This window comes from Carica papaya, chromosome 5, assembly GCF_054855325.1.
Source record: "Carica papaya isolate Zhongbai chromosome 5, ASM5485532v1, whole genome shotgun sequence".
In the NCBI taxonomy this organism is placed as follows: Eukaryota; Viridiplantae; Streptophyta; class Magnoliopsida; order Brassicales; family Caricaceae; genus Carica; species Carica papaya.
In genome coordinates, this window is record NC_142313.1 from 31740075 (window position 1) to 31754203 (window position 14129).

Genomic DNA, 14129 nt, shown 5'->3' on the forward strand with positions numbered 1-14129 from the left:
CGTGCACTCTGCATCTCTCCTTCTCGTTCTAATATCGATTAAAATGCCCTTGCTTATTGACTCACATTTGCGTATAAACCAGCGGACCCTAGTTTCAGTCGCGCGTAACGTCGAACGACCCGTCTAAAAAAGAATTGGTGCGACACGAGGACTTCCCAGGAGGTCACCCAGCCGAGTACTACTCTCGCCCAAGCACACTTAACTGCGGAGTTCGGATGGGATCCGGCGCATTAGTGCTGGTATGATCGCACCCCTTTAATTCCGCACCGCAAATACATAAACTACTTCTCCTTTCTTCCCCCTCCCGTCATTTGTTTCCTTGTGCGTGCGCACTGCACCTCCTGTGCTCGTTCTAATATCAAGTAAAATGCTACGGTGCCATGACTCACATTTGCGAATAAACCTGAGGACCATAATTCAAGTCGCGCGTATCGTCGAAAGAATCATCTGCAAAAAAATAGGTGCAACACGAGGACTTCCTAAGAAAATGGGTGAAATATAAGGACTTCGCAGGAGGTCACCCATCCTAGTGCTACTCTCGCCCAAGCACCCTTAACTTGCGGAGTTCTGATAGAATCCGTTGCGTTGGTGCTGGTATGATTGCTCATGTTTCATTCTGCGCTGCAAATACATACACTTTTTCTCCCTCTATCCCCCCTCCCGTCATTTGTTTCCTTGTGCGTGCACTCTGCAGCTCTCCTTCTCGTTCTAATATCGATTAAAATGCCCTTGCTTCTTGACTCACATTTGCGTATAAACCAGCGGACCCTAGTTCCAGTCGCGCGTAACGTCGAACGACCCGTCTGAAAATAAATTGGTGCTACACGAGGACTTCCCAGGAGGTCACCCAGCCGAGTACTACTTTCGCCCAAGCACACTTAACTGCGGAGTTCTGATGGGATCCGGTGCATTAATGCTGGTATGATCGCACCCGTTTAATTTTGCGCTGGAAATACATATACTCCTTCTCCTTTCTTCCCCCTCCTGTCATTTGTTTCCTTGTGCGTGCGCACTGCACCTCCCATGCTCGTTCTAATATCAAGTAAAATGCTACGGTGCCGTGACTCACATTTGCGAATAAACTTGAGGACCATAATTCAAGTCGCGCGTATCGTCGAAAGAATCATCTATAAAAAAATGGGTGCAACACGAGGACTTCCTAAGAAAATTGGTGAAATATAAGGACTTCGCAGGAGGTCATCCATCCTAGTGCTACTCTCGCCCAAGCAATCTAAACTTGCGGAGTTCTGACAGAATCCGTTGCATTGGTGCTGGTATGATTGCTCATGTTTCATTATGCGCTGCAAATACATACACTTTTTCTCCCTCCATCCCCCCTCCCGTCATTTGTTTCCTTGTGCGTGCACTCTGCATCTCTCCTTCTCGTTCTAATATCGATTAAAATGCCCTTACTTATTGACTCACATTTGCGTATAAACCAGCGGACCCTAGTTTCAGTCGCGCGTAACGTCGAACGACCCGTCTAAAAAAGAATTGGTGCGACACGAGGACTTCCCAGGAGGTCACCCAGCCGAGTACTACTCTCGCCCAAGCACACTTAACTGCGGAGTTCGGATGGGATCCGGCGCATTAGTGCTGGTATGATCGCACCCCTTTAATTCCGCACCGCAAATACATAAACTACTTCTCCTTTCTTCCCCCTCCCGTCATTTGTTTCCTTGTGCGTGCGCACTGCACCTCCTGTGCTCGTTCTAATATCAAGTAAAATGCTACGGTGCCATGACTCACATTTGCGAATAAACCTGAGGACCATAATTCAAGTCGCGCGTATCGTCGAAAGAATCATCTGCAAAAAAATAGGTGCAACACGAGGACTTCCTAAGAAAATGGGTGAAATATAAGGACTTCGCAGGAGGTCACCCATCCTAGTACTACTCTCGCCTAAGCACACTTAACTGCAGAGTTCTGATGGGATCCAATGCATTAGTGCTGGTATGATGCCACTTGTTTAATTTTGCGCTTCAAATACATACACTCCTTCTCATTTCTTCCTCCTCTCGTAATTTGTTTCCTTGTGCGTGCGCACTGCACCTCCCGTACTCGTTCTAATATATTGTAAAATACCACGGCGCCATGACTCACATTTGCGAATAAACCTGCGGACCATAAATCAAGTCGCGCGTAACGTCGAAAGAATCATCTGCAAAAAGATGGGTGCAACACGAGGACCTCCCAAGAAAATGGGTGAAATATAAGGACTTCGCAGGAGGTCACCCATCCGAGTACTTTTCTCGTCCAAGCACCCTTAACTGCGGAGTTCTGATAGAATCCGTTGCATTAGTGCTGGTATGATCCCTCATGTTTCATTCTGCACTGCAAATACATACACTCTTTCTCCTCCCATCCCCCCTCCCGTCATTTGTTTTCTTGTGCGTGCACTCTGCATCTCTCTTTCTAGTTCTAATATCAAGTAATATTCCCCGGCACCATGACTCACCTTTGCAAATGAACCAGCGGTTTATAATTTCATTCGCGCGTAACGCGGAACAACCCATCCGAAAAAAAATAGGTGCAACACGAGGGCTTCCCAAATGGTCACCCATCCGAGTACTACCCTCGCCCAAGCACAATTAACTGCGGAGTTCTGATGGAATCCGGAGCTTTAGTGCTGGTATGATCGCACCTGTTTAATTTCGCGCTGCAAATATATACACTCCTTCTCCTTTCTTCCCCCTCCCGTCATTTGTTTCCTTGTGCGTTCACACTTTACCTCTCATTCTCATTCTAATTTCGATTAAAATGCCCCTGCTTCTCGACTCATATTTGCGTATAAACCAGCGGAATCTAGTTCCAGACGCGCGTAACGTCGAACGACCCGTCTGAAAAAAAATTGGTGCGACACGAGGACTTCCCAGGAGGTCAACCATCCGAGTACTAATCTCGCCAAGCACACTTAACTGCGGAGTTCTGATGGGATCCGGGGACTTAGTGCTGGTATGATCGCACCTGTTTAGTTTCGCGCTGCAAATACATACACTCCTTCTCCTTTCTTCCCCCTCCCGTCACTTGTTTCCTTGTGCATTCACACTTCACCTCTCATTCTTGTTCTAATATCGATTAAAATGCCCCAGCTTCTTGACTCACATTTGCGTATAAACCAGCGGACCCTAGTTCCAGATGCCCGTAACGTCGAACGACCTGTCTGAAAAAAAATTGGTGCGACACGAGGACTTCACAAGAAAATGGGTGAAATATAAGGACTTCGCAGGAGGTAACCCATGCTAGTACTACTCTCGCCCAAGCACCCTTACCTACGGAGTTCTGATAGAATCTGTTGCATTAGTGCTGGTATGATCGCACCTGTTTCATTTCGTGCTGAAAATACATACACTCCTTCCCCTTCCCCCCCCCTCCCATCATTTGTTTCCTTGTGCGTTCACACTGCACCTCTTTTTCTCGTTCTAATATCGATTAATATGCCCCTACTTCTTGACTCACATTTGCGAATAAACCTGAGGACCATAATTCAAGTCGCGCGTATCGTCGAAAGAATCATCTGCAAAAAAATGGGTGCAACACGAGGACTTCCTAAGAAAATGGGAGAAATATAAGGACTTCGCAGGAGGTCACCCATCATAGTGCTACTCTCGCCCAAGCACCCCTAACTTGCGGAGTTCTGATAGAATCCGTTGCATTGGTGCTGGTATGATTGCTCATGTTTCATTCTGCGCTGTAAATACATACACTTTTTCTCCCTCCATCACCCCTCCCGTCATTTGTTTCCTTGTGCGTGCACTCTGCATCTCTCCTTCTCGTTCTAATATCGATTAAAATGCCCCTGCTTCTTGACTCACATTTGCATATAAACCAGTGGACCCTAGTTCCAGTCGCGCGTAAAGTCGAACGACCCATCTGAAAAAAAAAATTAGTGCGACACGAGGACTTCCCAGGAGGTCACCCATCCGAGTACTACTCTCGCCCAAGCACACTTATCTGCGGAGTTCTGATGGGATCCGGTGCATTAGTGCTGGTATGATCGCACCAGTTTAATTTCGCGCTGCAAATACATAAACTCATTCTCCTTTCTTCCCCCTCACGTCATTTGTTTCCTTGTGTGTGCGCACTGCACCTCTCGTTCTCGTTCAAATATCAAGTAAAATGCCACGGCGCCGTGACTCACATTTGCGAATAAATCTGTGAACCATAATTAAAGTCGCGCGTAACGTCGAACGGCACATCTGAAAAAAAAAAATGGGTGCAACACGAGAACTTCCCAAGAGGTAACCCATCATTGTACTACTTTCGCCAAAGCACACTTAACTTCGGAGTCCAGATGGGATCCGGTGCATTTGTGCTGGTGTGACCGCACCTGTTTAATTTCGTGCTGAAAATACATACACTCCTTCTTCCCTCCCCCTCCCATCATTTGTTTCCTTGTGCGTTCACACTGCACCTCTCCTTCTCGTTCTAATATCGATAAAAATGCCCCTGATTTTTTACTCACATTTGCGTATAAACCAGCGGACCATAGTTCCAGTCGCGCGTAACGTCGAACGACCCGTCTGAGAAAAAAAATTAGTGCAACAAGAGGACTTCCCAGGAGGTCACCCATCCGAGTACTACTCTCGCCCAAGCAGACTTAACTGCGGAGTTCTGATGGGATACGGTGCATTAATGCTGGTAAGATTGTAAGTGTGCTTGGGCGAGAGTAGTACTCGGATGGGTGACCTCTTGGGAAGTCCTAGTATCGCAACAATTTTTTTTCAGATGGGTCGTTTGACGTTACGCGCGATTGGAACTATGGTCCGCTGGTTTATACGCAAATTTGAGTCAAGAATCAGGGGCATTTTAATCGATATTAGAACGAGAAAGAGAGGTGCAGTGTGAACGCACAAGGAAACAAATGATGGGAGGGGGGAGGGAAGAAGGAGTGTATGTATTTTCAGCACGAAATTAAACAGGTGCGGTCAAACCAGCACAAATGCACCGGATCCCATCAGAACTCCGTAGTTAAGTGTGCTTTGGCGAAAGTAGTACAATGATGGGTTACCTCCTAGGAAGTTCTCGTGTTGCACCCATTTTCTTTTTTTCAGATGTGCCGTTCGACGTTACGCGCGACATTAATTATGATCTGTAGATTTATTCACAAATGCGAGTCACGGCACCGTGGCATTTTACTTAATATTTGAATGAGAACGAGAGGTGCAGTGCACACGCACAAGGAAACAAATGAGGGGAGGGGGAAGAAAGGAGAAGGAGTGTATATTTTTGCAGCGTGAAATGAAACAGGTGCGATCATTCCAGCACTAATGCAACAGATTCAATCAGAACTCCGTAGGTAAGGGTGCTTGGGCGAGAGTAGTACTAGCATGGGTTACCTCCTGCGAAGTCCTTATATTTCACCCATTTTCTTGTGAAGTCCTCGTGTTGTACCCATTTTTTTGCAGATGATTCTTTCGACGTTACGCGCGACTTGAATTATGGTCCTCAGGTTTATTCGCAAATGTGAGTCACGGCGCTGTAGCATTTTATTTGATATAAGAACGAGAACGGGAGGTGCAGTGCGCACGCACAAGGAAACAAATGACGGGAGGAGGAAGAAAGGGGAATGAGTTTATGTATTTGCAGCGCAAAATTAAACTGGTGCGATCATACCAGCACTAATGTACCAGATCCCATCAGAACTCTGCAGTGAAGTGTGCTTGGGCGAGATTAGTACTCGGATGGGTGACCTCCTGGGAAGTCCTCATGTCGCACCAATTTCTTTTTCAGACGGGTCGTTCGACGTTACGCGCGTCTGGAACTAGGGTCCGCTGGTTTATACACAAATGTGAGTCAAGAATCAGGGGCATTTTAATCGATATTAGAACGAGAAGGAGAGGTGCAGTGTAAACGCACAAGGAAACAAATGATGGGAGGGGGGAGGGAACAAGGAGTGTATGTATTTTCAGCACGAAATTAAACAGGTGCGGTCACACCAGCACAAATGCACCGGATCCCATCTGGACTCCGAAGTTAAGTGTGCTTTGGCGAAAGTAGTACAATGATGGGTTACCTCTTGGGAAGTTCTCGTGTTGCACCCATTTTTTTTTTTCAGATGTGCTGTTCGACGTTACGCGCGACTTTAATTATGGTTCACAGATTTATTCGCAAATGTGAGTCACGGCGCCGTGGCATTTTACTTGATATTTGAACGAGAACGAGAGGTGCAGTGCGCACGCACAAGGAAACAAATGACGGGAGGGGGAAGAAAGGAGAATGAGTTTATGTATTTGCAGCGCGAAATTAAACTGGTGCGATCATACCAGCACTAATGCACCGGATCCCATCAGAACTCCGCAGTTAAGTGCGCTTTGGCGAAAGTAGTACAATGATGGGTTACCTCCTGGGAAGTTCTCGTGTTGCACCCATTTTCTTTTTTCCAGATGTGTCGTTCGACCTTACGCGCGACTTGAATTATGGTCCGCAGATTTATTCGCAAATGTGAGTCACGGCGCCGTGGCATTTTACTTGATATTTGAACGAGAACAAGAGGTGCAGTGCGCACGCACAAGGAAACAAATGACGGGAGGGGGAAGAATAGAGAAGGAGTGTATGTATTTGCAGCGCGAAATGAAACAGGTGTGATCATACCAGCACTAATGCAATGGATTCTATCAGAACTCCGTACGTAAGGGTGCTTGGGGGAGAGTAGTACTAGCATGGGTTACCTCCTGCGAAGTCCTTATATTTCACCCATTTTCTTGTGAAGTTCTCGTGTTGTACCCATTTTTTTGCAGATGATTCTTTCGACGTTACGCGCGACTTGAATTATGGTCCTATGGTTTATTCGCAGATGTGAGTCACGGCGATGTAGGATTTTACTTGATATTAGAACGAGAACGGGAGTTGCAGTGCGCACGCACAAGGATACAAATGACGGGAGGGGGAAGAAAGGGGAATGAGTTTATGTATTTGTAGCGCAAAATTAAACAGGTGCGATCATACCAGCACTAATGCACCGGATCCCATCAGAACTCCGCAGTGAAGTGTGCTTGGGTGAGATTAGTACTCGGATGGTTGACCTCCTGGGAAGTCCTCGTGTCGCACTAATTTTTTTTTTCAGACGGGTCGTTCGACGTTATGTTCGACTGGAACTAGGGTCTACTGGTTTATACGCAAATGTGAGTCAAGAATCAGGGGCATTTTAATCGATATTAGAACGAGAAGGAGAGGTGCAGTGTGAACGCACAAGGAAACAAATGATGGGAGGGGGGGAGGGAAGAAGGAGTGTATGTATTTTCAACACGAAATTAAACAGGTGCGGTCACACTAGCACAAATGCACCGGATCCCATCAGAACTCCGCAGTTAAGTGTGCTTTGGTGAAAGTAGTACAATGATGGGTTACCTCCTAGGAAGTTCTCGTGTTGTACCCTTTTCCTTTTTTTCAGATGTGCCGCTCGACGTTACGCGCGACTTTAATTATGGTCCGTAGATTTATTTGCAAATGCGAGTCACGGCACCATGGCATTTTACTTGATATTTGAATGAGAACGAGAGGTGCAGTGCGCACGCACAAGGAAACAAATGAGGGGAGGGGGAAGAAAGGAGAAGGAGTGTATATTTTTGCAGCGCGAAATGAAACAGGTGCGATCATTCCAGCACTAATGCAACAGATTCAATCAGAACTCCGTAGGTAAGGGTGTTTGGGCGAGAGTAGTACTAGCATGGGTTACCTCTTGCGAAGTCCTTATATTTCACCCATTTTCTTGTGAGATCCTCGTGTTGCACCCATTTTTTTACAGATGATTCTTTCGACGTTACGCGCGACTTGAATTATGGTCCTCAGGTTTCTTCGCAAATGTGAGTCACGGCGCTGTAGCATTTTACTTGATATTAGAACGAGAACGGGAGGTGCAGTGTGCATGCACAAGGAAACAAATGACGGGAGGGGGAAGAAAGGGGAATGAGTTTATGTATTTGCAGCGGAAAATTTAAGAGGTGCGATCATACCAGCACTAATGCACCGGATTCCATCAGAACTCCACAGTGAAGTGTGCTTGGGTGAGATTAGTACTCGGATGGGTGACCTCCTGGGAAGTCCTCGTGTCGCACCAATTTTTTTTCAGACGGGTCGTTCGACGTTACGCGCGTCTGGAACTAGGGTCTGCTGGTTTATACGCAAATGTGAGTCAAGAAGCAGGGGCATTTTAATCGATATTAGAACGAGAATGAGACGTGAAGTGTGAACGCACAAGGAAACAAATGACGGGAGGGGGAAGAAAGGAGAAGGAGTGTATGTATTTGCAGCACAAAATTAAACAGGTGCGATCATACCAGCACTAAAGCTCCGGATCCCATCAGAACTCCACAGTTAAGTGTGCTTGGGCGAGGGTAGTACTCGGATGGGTGACTACTTGGGAAGCCCTCGCGTTGCCCCTATTTTTTTCGGATGGGTTGTTCGACGTTATACGCGAATGGAATTATAAACCGCTGGTTCATTTGCAAAGGTGAGTCACGGTGCCGGGGCATATTACTTGATATTAGAACGAGAAGGAGAGATGCAGAGTGCACGCACAAGGAAATAAATGACGGGAGGGGGATGGGAGGAGAAAGAGTGTATGTATTTGCAGTGCAGAATGAAACATGAGGGATCATACCAGTACTAATGCAACGGATTCTATCAGAACTCCGTAGTTAAGGGTGCTTGGGCGAGAAAAGTACTCTGATGGGTGACCTCCTGCGAAGTCCTTATATTTCACCCATTTTCTTGGGAGGTCCTCGTGTTGCACCCATCTTTTTGCAGATGATTCTTACGACGTTACGCGCGATATGATTTATGGTCCGCAGGTTTATTCGCAAATGTGAGTCACGGCGCCGTGTCATTTTACTTGATATTAGAACGAGTACGGGAGGTGCAGTGCGCACGCACAAGGAAACAAATGACGGGAGGAGGAAGAAAAGCGAAGGAGTGTATGTATTTGAAGTGCAAAATTAATCAAGTGGCATCATACCAGTCACGTGTAACGTCGAACGACCCGTCTGAAAAAAAAAATTAGTGCGACACGAGGACTTCCCAGGAGGTCACCCATCCGAGTACTACTCTCGCCCAAGCACACTTAACTACAACGTTCTAATGAGATCCGGTGCATTAGTGCTGGTATGATCGCACCTGTTTAATTTCGCGCTGCAAATAGATAAACTCCTTCTCCTTTCTTCCCCCTCCCGTCATTTGTTTCCTTGTGCGTGCGCACTGAACATCTCGTTCTCGTTCGAATATCAAGAAAAATGCCACGGCGCCATGACTCACATTTGCGAATAAATCTGCGGACCATAATTAAAGTCGCGCGTAACGTCGAACAGTACATCTGAAAAAAAAATGGGTGCAACACGAGAACTTCCCAAGAGGTAACCCATCATTGTACTACTTTCGCCAAAGCACACTTAACTGCGGAGTTCTGATGGGATCCGGTGCATTTGTGCTGGTGTTACCGCACCTGTTTAATTTCGTGCTAAAAATACATACACTCCTTCTTCCCTCCCGCCCTCCCATCATTTGTTTCCTTTTGCGTTCACATTGCACCTCTCCTTCTCGTTCTAATATCGATTAAAATGCCCCTGATTCTTGACTCACATTTGCGTATAAACCAGCGGACCATAGTTCCAGTCGCGCGTAATGTCGAACGACCTATCTGAAAAAAAATTATTGCGATACGAGGACTTCTCAAGAGGTCACCCATCCGAGCACTACTCTCGCCCAAGCACACTTAACTGCAGAGTTCTGATGGGATCTAGTGCATTAGTGCTGGTATGATGCCACTTGTTTAATTTTGCGCTTCAAATACATACACTCCTAATCTTTTCTTCCTCCTCCCGTCATTTGTTTCCTTGTGCGTGCGCACTGCACCTCCCGTACTTGTTCTAATATCAAGTAAAATGCCACGGCGCCGTGACTCACATTTGCGAATAAACCTGCGGACCATAAATCAAGTCGTGCGTAACGTCGAAAGAATCATCTGCAGAAAGATGGGTGCAACACGAGGACCTCCCAAGAAAATGGGTGAAATATAAGGACTTCGCAGGAGGTCACCCATCCGAGTACTTTTCTCGCCCAAACACCCTTAACTGCAGAGTTCTGATAGAATCCGTTGCATTAGTGCTAGTATGATCCCTCATGTTTCATTCTGCACTGCAAATACATACACTCTTTCTCCTTCCATCCCCCCTCCCGTCATTTGTTTCCTTGTGCGTGCACTCTGCTTCTCTCTTTCTCGATCTAATATCAAGTAATATGCCCGGGCACCGTGACTCACCTTTGCAAATGAACCAACGGTTTATAATTCCATTCGCGCGTAACGTCGAACAACCCATCCAAAAAAAAATAGGTGCAACACGAGGGCTTCCCAAGTGGTCACCCATCCGAGGACTACTCTCGCCCAAACACATTTAACTGCGGAGTTCTGATGGGATCCGTAGCTTTGGTGCTGGTATGATCGCACCTGTTTAATTTCGCGCTGCAAATACATACACTCCTTCTCCTCTCTTCCCCCTCCGGTCATTTGTTTCCTTGTGCGTTCACACTTCACCTCTCATTCTCGTTCTAATATCGATTAAAATGCCCCTGCTTCTTGACTCATATTTGCGCATAAACCAGCGGACCCTAGTTCCAGTCGCGCGTAACGTCGAACGACCTGTCTGAAAAAAAATTGGTGCGACACGAGGACTTCCCAAGAGGTCACCCATCCGAGTACTACTCTCACCCAAGCACACTTAACTGCGGAGTTCTGATGGGATCCGGTGCATTAGTGCTGGAATGATTTCACCTATTTAATTTCGCGCTGCAAATACATAAACTCATTCCACTTTCGTCCCCCTCCCGTCATTTGTTTCCTTGTGCGTGCGCACTGCAGCTCCCGTTCTCGTTCTAATATCAAGTAAAATGCTACAGCGCCGTGACTCACATTTGCGAATAAACCTGAGGACCATAATTCAAGTCGCGCGTAACGTCGAATGAATAATCTGCAAAAAAATGGGTGCAACACGAGGACTTCCTAAGAAAATTAGTGAAATATAAGGACTTCGCAGGAGGTCACCCATCCTAGTGCTACTCTCGCCCAAGCACCCTTAACTTGCGGAGTTCTGATAGAATCCGTTGCATTGGTGCTGATATGATTGCTCATGTTTTATTCTGCGCTGCAAATACATACACTTTATCTCCCTCCATCCCCCCTCCCGTCATTTGTTTCCTTGTGCGTGCACTCTGCATCTCTCATTCTCGTTCTAATATCGATTAAAATGCCCCTGCTTCTTTACTCAAATTTGCGTATAAACTAGTGGACCGTAGTTCCAGTCGCGCGTAACGTCGAACGACCCGTCTGAAAAAAAAAATTAGTGCGACACGAGGACTTCCCAGGAGGTCACCCATCCGAGTACTACTCTCGCCCAAGCACACTTAACTCCGGAGTTCTAATAGGATCCGGTGCATTAGTGCTGGTATGATCGCTCCTATTTAATATCGCGCTGCAAATACATAAACTACTTCTCCTTTCTTCCCCCTCCCGTCATTTGTTTCCGTGTGCGTGCGCACTGCACCTCCCGTGCTCGTTCTAATATCAAGTAAAATGCTACGGTGCCATAACTCACATTTGCGAATAAACCTGAGGACCATAATTCAAGTCGCGCGTATCGTCGAAAGAATCATCTGCAAAAAAATGGGTGCAACACGAGGACTTCCTAAGAAAATGGGTGAAATATAAGGACTTCGCAGGAGGTCACCCATCCTAGTGCTACTCTCGCCCAAGCACCCTTAACTTGCGGAGTTCTGATAGAATCCGTTGCATTGGTGCTGGTATGATTGCTCATGTTTCATTCTGCGCTGCAAATACATACACTTTTTCTCCCTCCATCCCCCCTCCCGTCATTTGTTTCCTTGTGCGTGCACTCTGCATCTCTCCTTCTCATTCTAATATCGATTAAAATGCCCCTGCTTCTTGACTCACATTTGCGCATAAACCAACGGACCCTAGTTCCAGTCGCGCGTAACGTCGAACGGCACATCTGAAAAAAAGAAAATGGGTGCAACACGAGAACTTCCCAGGAGGTAACCCATTATTGTACCACTTTCGCCAAAGCACACTTAACTGCGGAGTTCTGATGGGATCCGGTGCATTTGTGCTGGTGTGACCGCACCTGTTTAATTTCGTACTGAAAATACATACACTCCTTCTTCCCTCCCCCCCTCCCATCATTTGTTTCCTTGTGCGTTCGCACTGCACCTCTCCTTCTCGTTCTAATATCGATTAAAATGCCCCTGATTCTTGACTCACATTTGCGTATAAACCAACGGACCATAGTTCCAGTCGCGCGTAACGTCGAACGACCCATCTGAAAAAAAATTGTTGCGATACGAGGACTTCCCAAGAGGTCACCCATCCGAGTACTACTCTCGCCCAAGCACACTTAACTGCAGAGTTCTGATGGGATCCAGTGCATTAGAGCTGGTATGATGTCACTTGTTTAATTTTGCGCTTCAAATACATACACTCCTTCTCTTTTCTTCCTCCTTCCGTCATTTGTTTCCTTGTGCGTGCGCACTGCACCTCCCGTACTCGTTCTAATATCAAGTAAAATGCCACGACGCCATGACTCAAATTTGCAAATAAACCTGCGGACCATAAATCAAGTAGCGCGTAACGTCGAAAGAATCATCTGCAAAAAGATGGGTGCAACTCGATGACCTCCCAAGAAAATGAGTGAAATATAAGGACTTCGCAGGAGGTCACCCATCCGAGTACTTTTCTCGCCCAAGCACCCTTAACTGCGGAGTTCTGATAGAATCCATTGCATTAGTGCTGGTATGATCCCTCATGTTTCATTCTGCACTGCAAATACATACACTCTTTCTCCTTCCATCCCCCCTCCGTCATTTGTTTCCTTGTGCGTGCACTCTGCATATCTCTTTCTTGTTCTAATATCAAGTATTATGCCCCGGCACCGTGACTCACCTTTGCAAATGAACCAGCGGTTCATAATTCCATTTACGCGTAACGTCGAACAACCTATCCGAAAAAAATAGGTGCAACACGAGGGCTTCCCAAGTGGTCACCCATCCGAGTACTACTCTCGCCCAAGCACACTTAACTGCGGAGTTCTGATGGGACCGGGAGCTTTAGTGCTGGTATGATCGCACCTGTTTAATTTTGCGCTTCAAATACATACAATCCTTCTCCTTTCTTCCCCCTCCGGTCATTTGTTTCTTTGTGCGTTCACACTTCACCTCTCATTCTCGTTCTAATATCGATTAAAATGCCCCTACTTCTTGACTCACATTTGCGCATAAACCAGTGGACCCTAGTTCCAGTCGCACGTAACGTCGAACGACCCGTCTGAAAAAAAATTAGTGCGACACGAGGACTTCCCAAGAGGTCACCCATCCGAGTACTACTCTCGCCCAAGCACACTTAACTGCGGAGTTCTGATGGGATCCGGTGCATTAGTGATGGTATGATCGCACCAGTTTAATTTTGCGCTGCAAATACATACACTCCTTCTCCTTTCTTTCCCCTCCGTCATTTGTTTCCTTGTGCGTGCGCACTGCACCTCTCGTTCTCGTTCAAAAATCAAGTAAAATGCCACAGCGTCGTGACTCACATTAGCGAATAAATCTGCGAACCATAATTAAAGTCGCGCGTAACGTCGAACGACACATCTGAAAAAAAGAAAATGGGTGCAACACGAGAACTTCCCAGGAGGTAACCCATTATTGTACCACTTTCGCCAAAGCACACTTAACTGCGAAGTTCTAATGGGATCCGGTGCCTTTGTGCTGGTGTGACCGCACCTGTTTAATTTCGTGCTGAAAATACATACACTCCTTCTTCCCTCCCCCCCTCCCATCATTTGTTTCCTTGTGCGTTCACACTGCACCTCTCCTTCTCGTTCTAATATCGATTAAAATGCCCCTGATTCTTGACTCACATTTGCGTATAAACCAGCAGACCATTGTTCAAGTCGCGAGTAACGTCGAACGACCCATCTTTAAAAAAATTATTGCGATACGAGGACTTCCCAAGAGGTCACCCATCCGAGTACTACTCTCGCCCAAGCACACTTAACTGCAGAGATCTGATGGGATCCAGTGCATTAGTGCTGATATGATGCCACTTGTTTAATTTTGCGCTTCAAATA

The 14129-nt window shown here is 46.5% G+C and overlaps 5 non-coding genes and 22 pseudogenes across 5 annotated transcripts; 8 read left to right on the forward strand and 19 right to left on the reverse strand.

The window, feature by feature from the left end:
• Positions 1-134: 134 nt before the first annotated feature.
• On the reverse strand, positions 135-253 carry LOC148265215 (5S ribosomal RNA). Its single transcript, XR_015820944.1, has one exon. It is a non-coding gene; the product is annotated as a 5S ribosomal RNA (ribosomal RNA).
• A 561-nt stretch (positions 254-814) lies between these two features.
• On the reverse strand, positions 815-933 carry LOC148265216 (5S ribosomal RNA; annotated as a pseudogene).
• A 561-nt stretch (positions 934-1494) lies between these two features.
• LOC148265217 (5S ribosomal RNA) lies at positions 1495-1613 on the reverse strand. Its single transcript, XR_015820945.1, has one exon. It is a non-coding gene; the product is annotated as a 5S ribosomal RNA (ribosomal RNA).
• Positions 1614-2527: 914 nt separating this feature from the next.
• LOC148265218 (5S ribosomal RNA) lies at positions 2528-2646 on the reverse strand. Its single transcript, XR_015819848.1, has one exon. It is a non-coding gene; the product is annotated as a 5S ribosomal RNA (ribosomal RNA).
• Positions 2647-2851: 205 nt separating this feature from the next.
• LOC148265219 (5S ribosomal RNA) lies at positions 2852-2969 on the reverse strand (annotated as a pseudogene).
• Positions 2970-3886: 917 nt separating this feature from the next.
• Positions 3887-4005, reverse strand: LOC148265220 (5S ribosomal RNA). Its single transcript, XR_015820422.1, has one exon. It is a non-coding gene; the product is annotated as a 5S ribosomal RNA (ribosomal RNA).
• Positions 4006-4213: 208 nt separating this feature from the next.
• LOC148265221 (5S ribosomal RNA) lies at positions 4214-4332 on the reverse strand (annotated as a pseudogene).
• Positions 4333-4920: 588 nt separating this feature from the next.
• LOC148265222 (5S ribosomal RNA) lies at positions 4921-5039 on the forward strand (annotated as a pseudogene).
• Positions 5040-5602: 563 nt separating this feature from the next.
• On the forward strand, positions 5603-5721 carry LOC148265223 (5S ribosomal RNA; annotated as a pseudogene).
• Positions 5722-5925: 204 nt separating this feature from the next.
• LOC148265224 (5S ribosomal RNA) lies at positions 5926-6044 on the forward strand (annotated as a pseudogene).
• Positions 6045-6252: 208 nt separating this feature from the next.
• Positions 6253-6371, forward strand: LOC148265225 (5S ribosomal RNA; annotated as a pseudogene).
• Positions 6372-6934: 563 nt separating this feature from the next.
• Positions 6935-7053, forward strand: LOC148265226 (5S ribosomal RNA; annotated as a pseudogene).
• Positions 7054-7259: 206 nt separating this feature from the next.
• Positions 7260-7378, forward strand: LOC148265227 (5S ribosomal RNA; annotated as a pseudogene).
• A 563-nt stretch (positions 7379-7941) lies between these two features.
• Positions 7942-8060, forward strand: LOC148265228 (5S ribosomal RNA; annotated as a pseudogene).
• Positions 8061-8265: 205 nt separating this feature from the next.
• LOC148265229 (5S ribosomal RNA) lies at positions 8266-8384 on the forward strand (annotated as a pseudogene).
• Positions 8385-8997: 613 nt separating this feature from the next.
• Positions 8998-9116, reverse strand: LOC148265230 (5S ribosomal RNA; annotated as a pseudogene).
• A 206-nt stretch (positions 9117-9322) lies between these two features.
• On the reverse strand, positions 9323-9441 carry LOC148265231 (5S ribosomal RNA; annotated as a pseudogene).
• A 204-nt stretch (positions 9442-9645) lies between these two features.
• Positions 9646-9763, reverse strand: LOC148265232 (5S ribosomal RNA; annotated as a pseudogene).
• A 561-nt stretch (positions 9764-10324) lies between these two features.
• On the reverse strand, positions 10325-10443 carry LOC148265233 (5S ribosomal RNA; annotated as a pseudogene).
• A 205-nt stretch (positions 10444-10648) lies between these two features.
• LOC148265234 (5S ribosomal RNA) lies at positions 10649-10767 on the reverse strand (annotated as a pseudogene).
• Positions 10768-11330: 563 nt separating this feature from the next.
• Positions 11331-11449, reverse strand: LOC148265235 (5S ribosomal RNA; annotated as a pseudogene).
• A 565-nt stretch (positions 11450-12014) lies between these two features.
• Positions 12015-12133, reverse strand: LOC148265236 (5S ribosomal RNA; annotated as a pseudogene).
• Positions 12134-12339: 206 nt separating this feature from the next.
• On the reverse strand, positions 12340-12456 carry LOC148265237 (5S ribosomal RNA; annotated as a pseudogene).
• Positions 12457-13014: 558 nt separating this feature from the next.
• Positions 13015-13133, reverse strand: LOC148265238 (5S ribosomal RNA; annotated as a pseudogene).
• A 205-nt stretch (positions 13134-13338) lies between these two features.
• Positions 13339-13457, reverse strand: LOC148265239 (5S ribosomal RNA). The gene has a single exon (XR_015820988.1). It is a non-coding gene; the product is annotated as a 5S ribosomal RNA (ribosomal RNA).
• A 208-nt stretch (positions 13458-13665) lies between these two features.
• On the reverse strand, positions 13666-13784 carry LOC148265240 (5S ribosomal RNA; annotated as a pseudogene).
• A 204-nt stretch (positions 13785-13988) lies between these two features.
• On the reverse strand, positions 13989-14106 carry LOC148265241 (5S ribosomal RNA; annotated as a pseudogene).
• Positions 14107-14129: the final 23 nt, after the last annotated feature.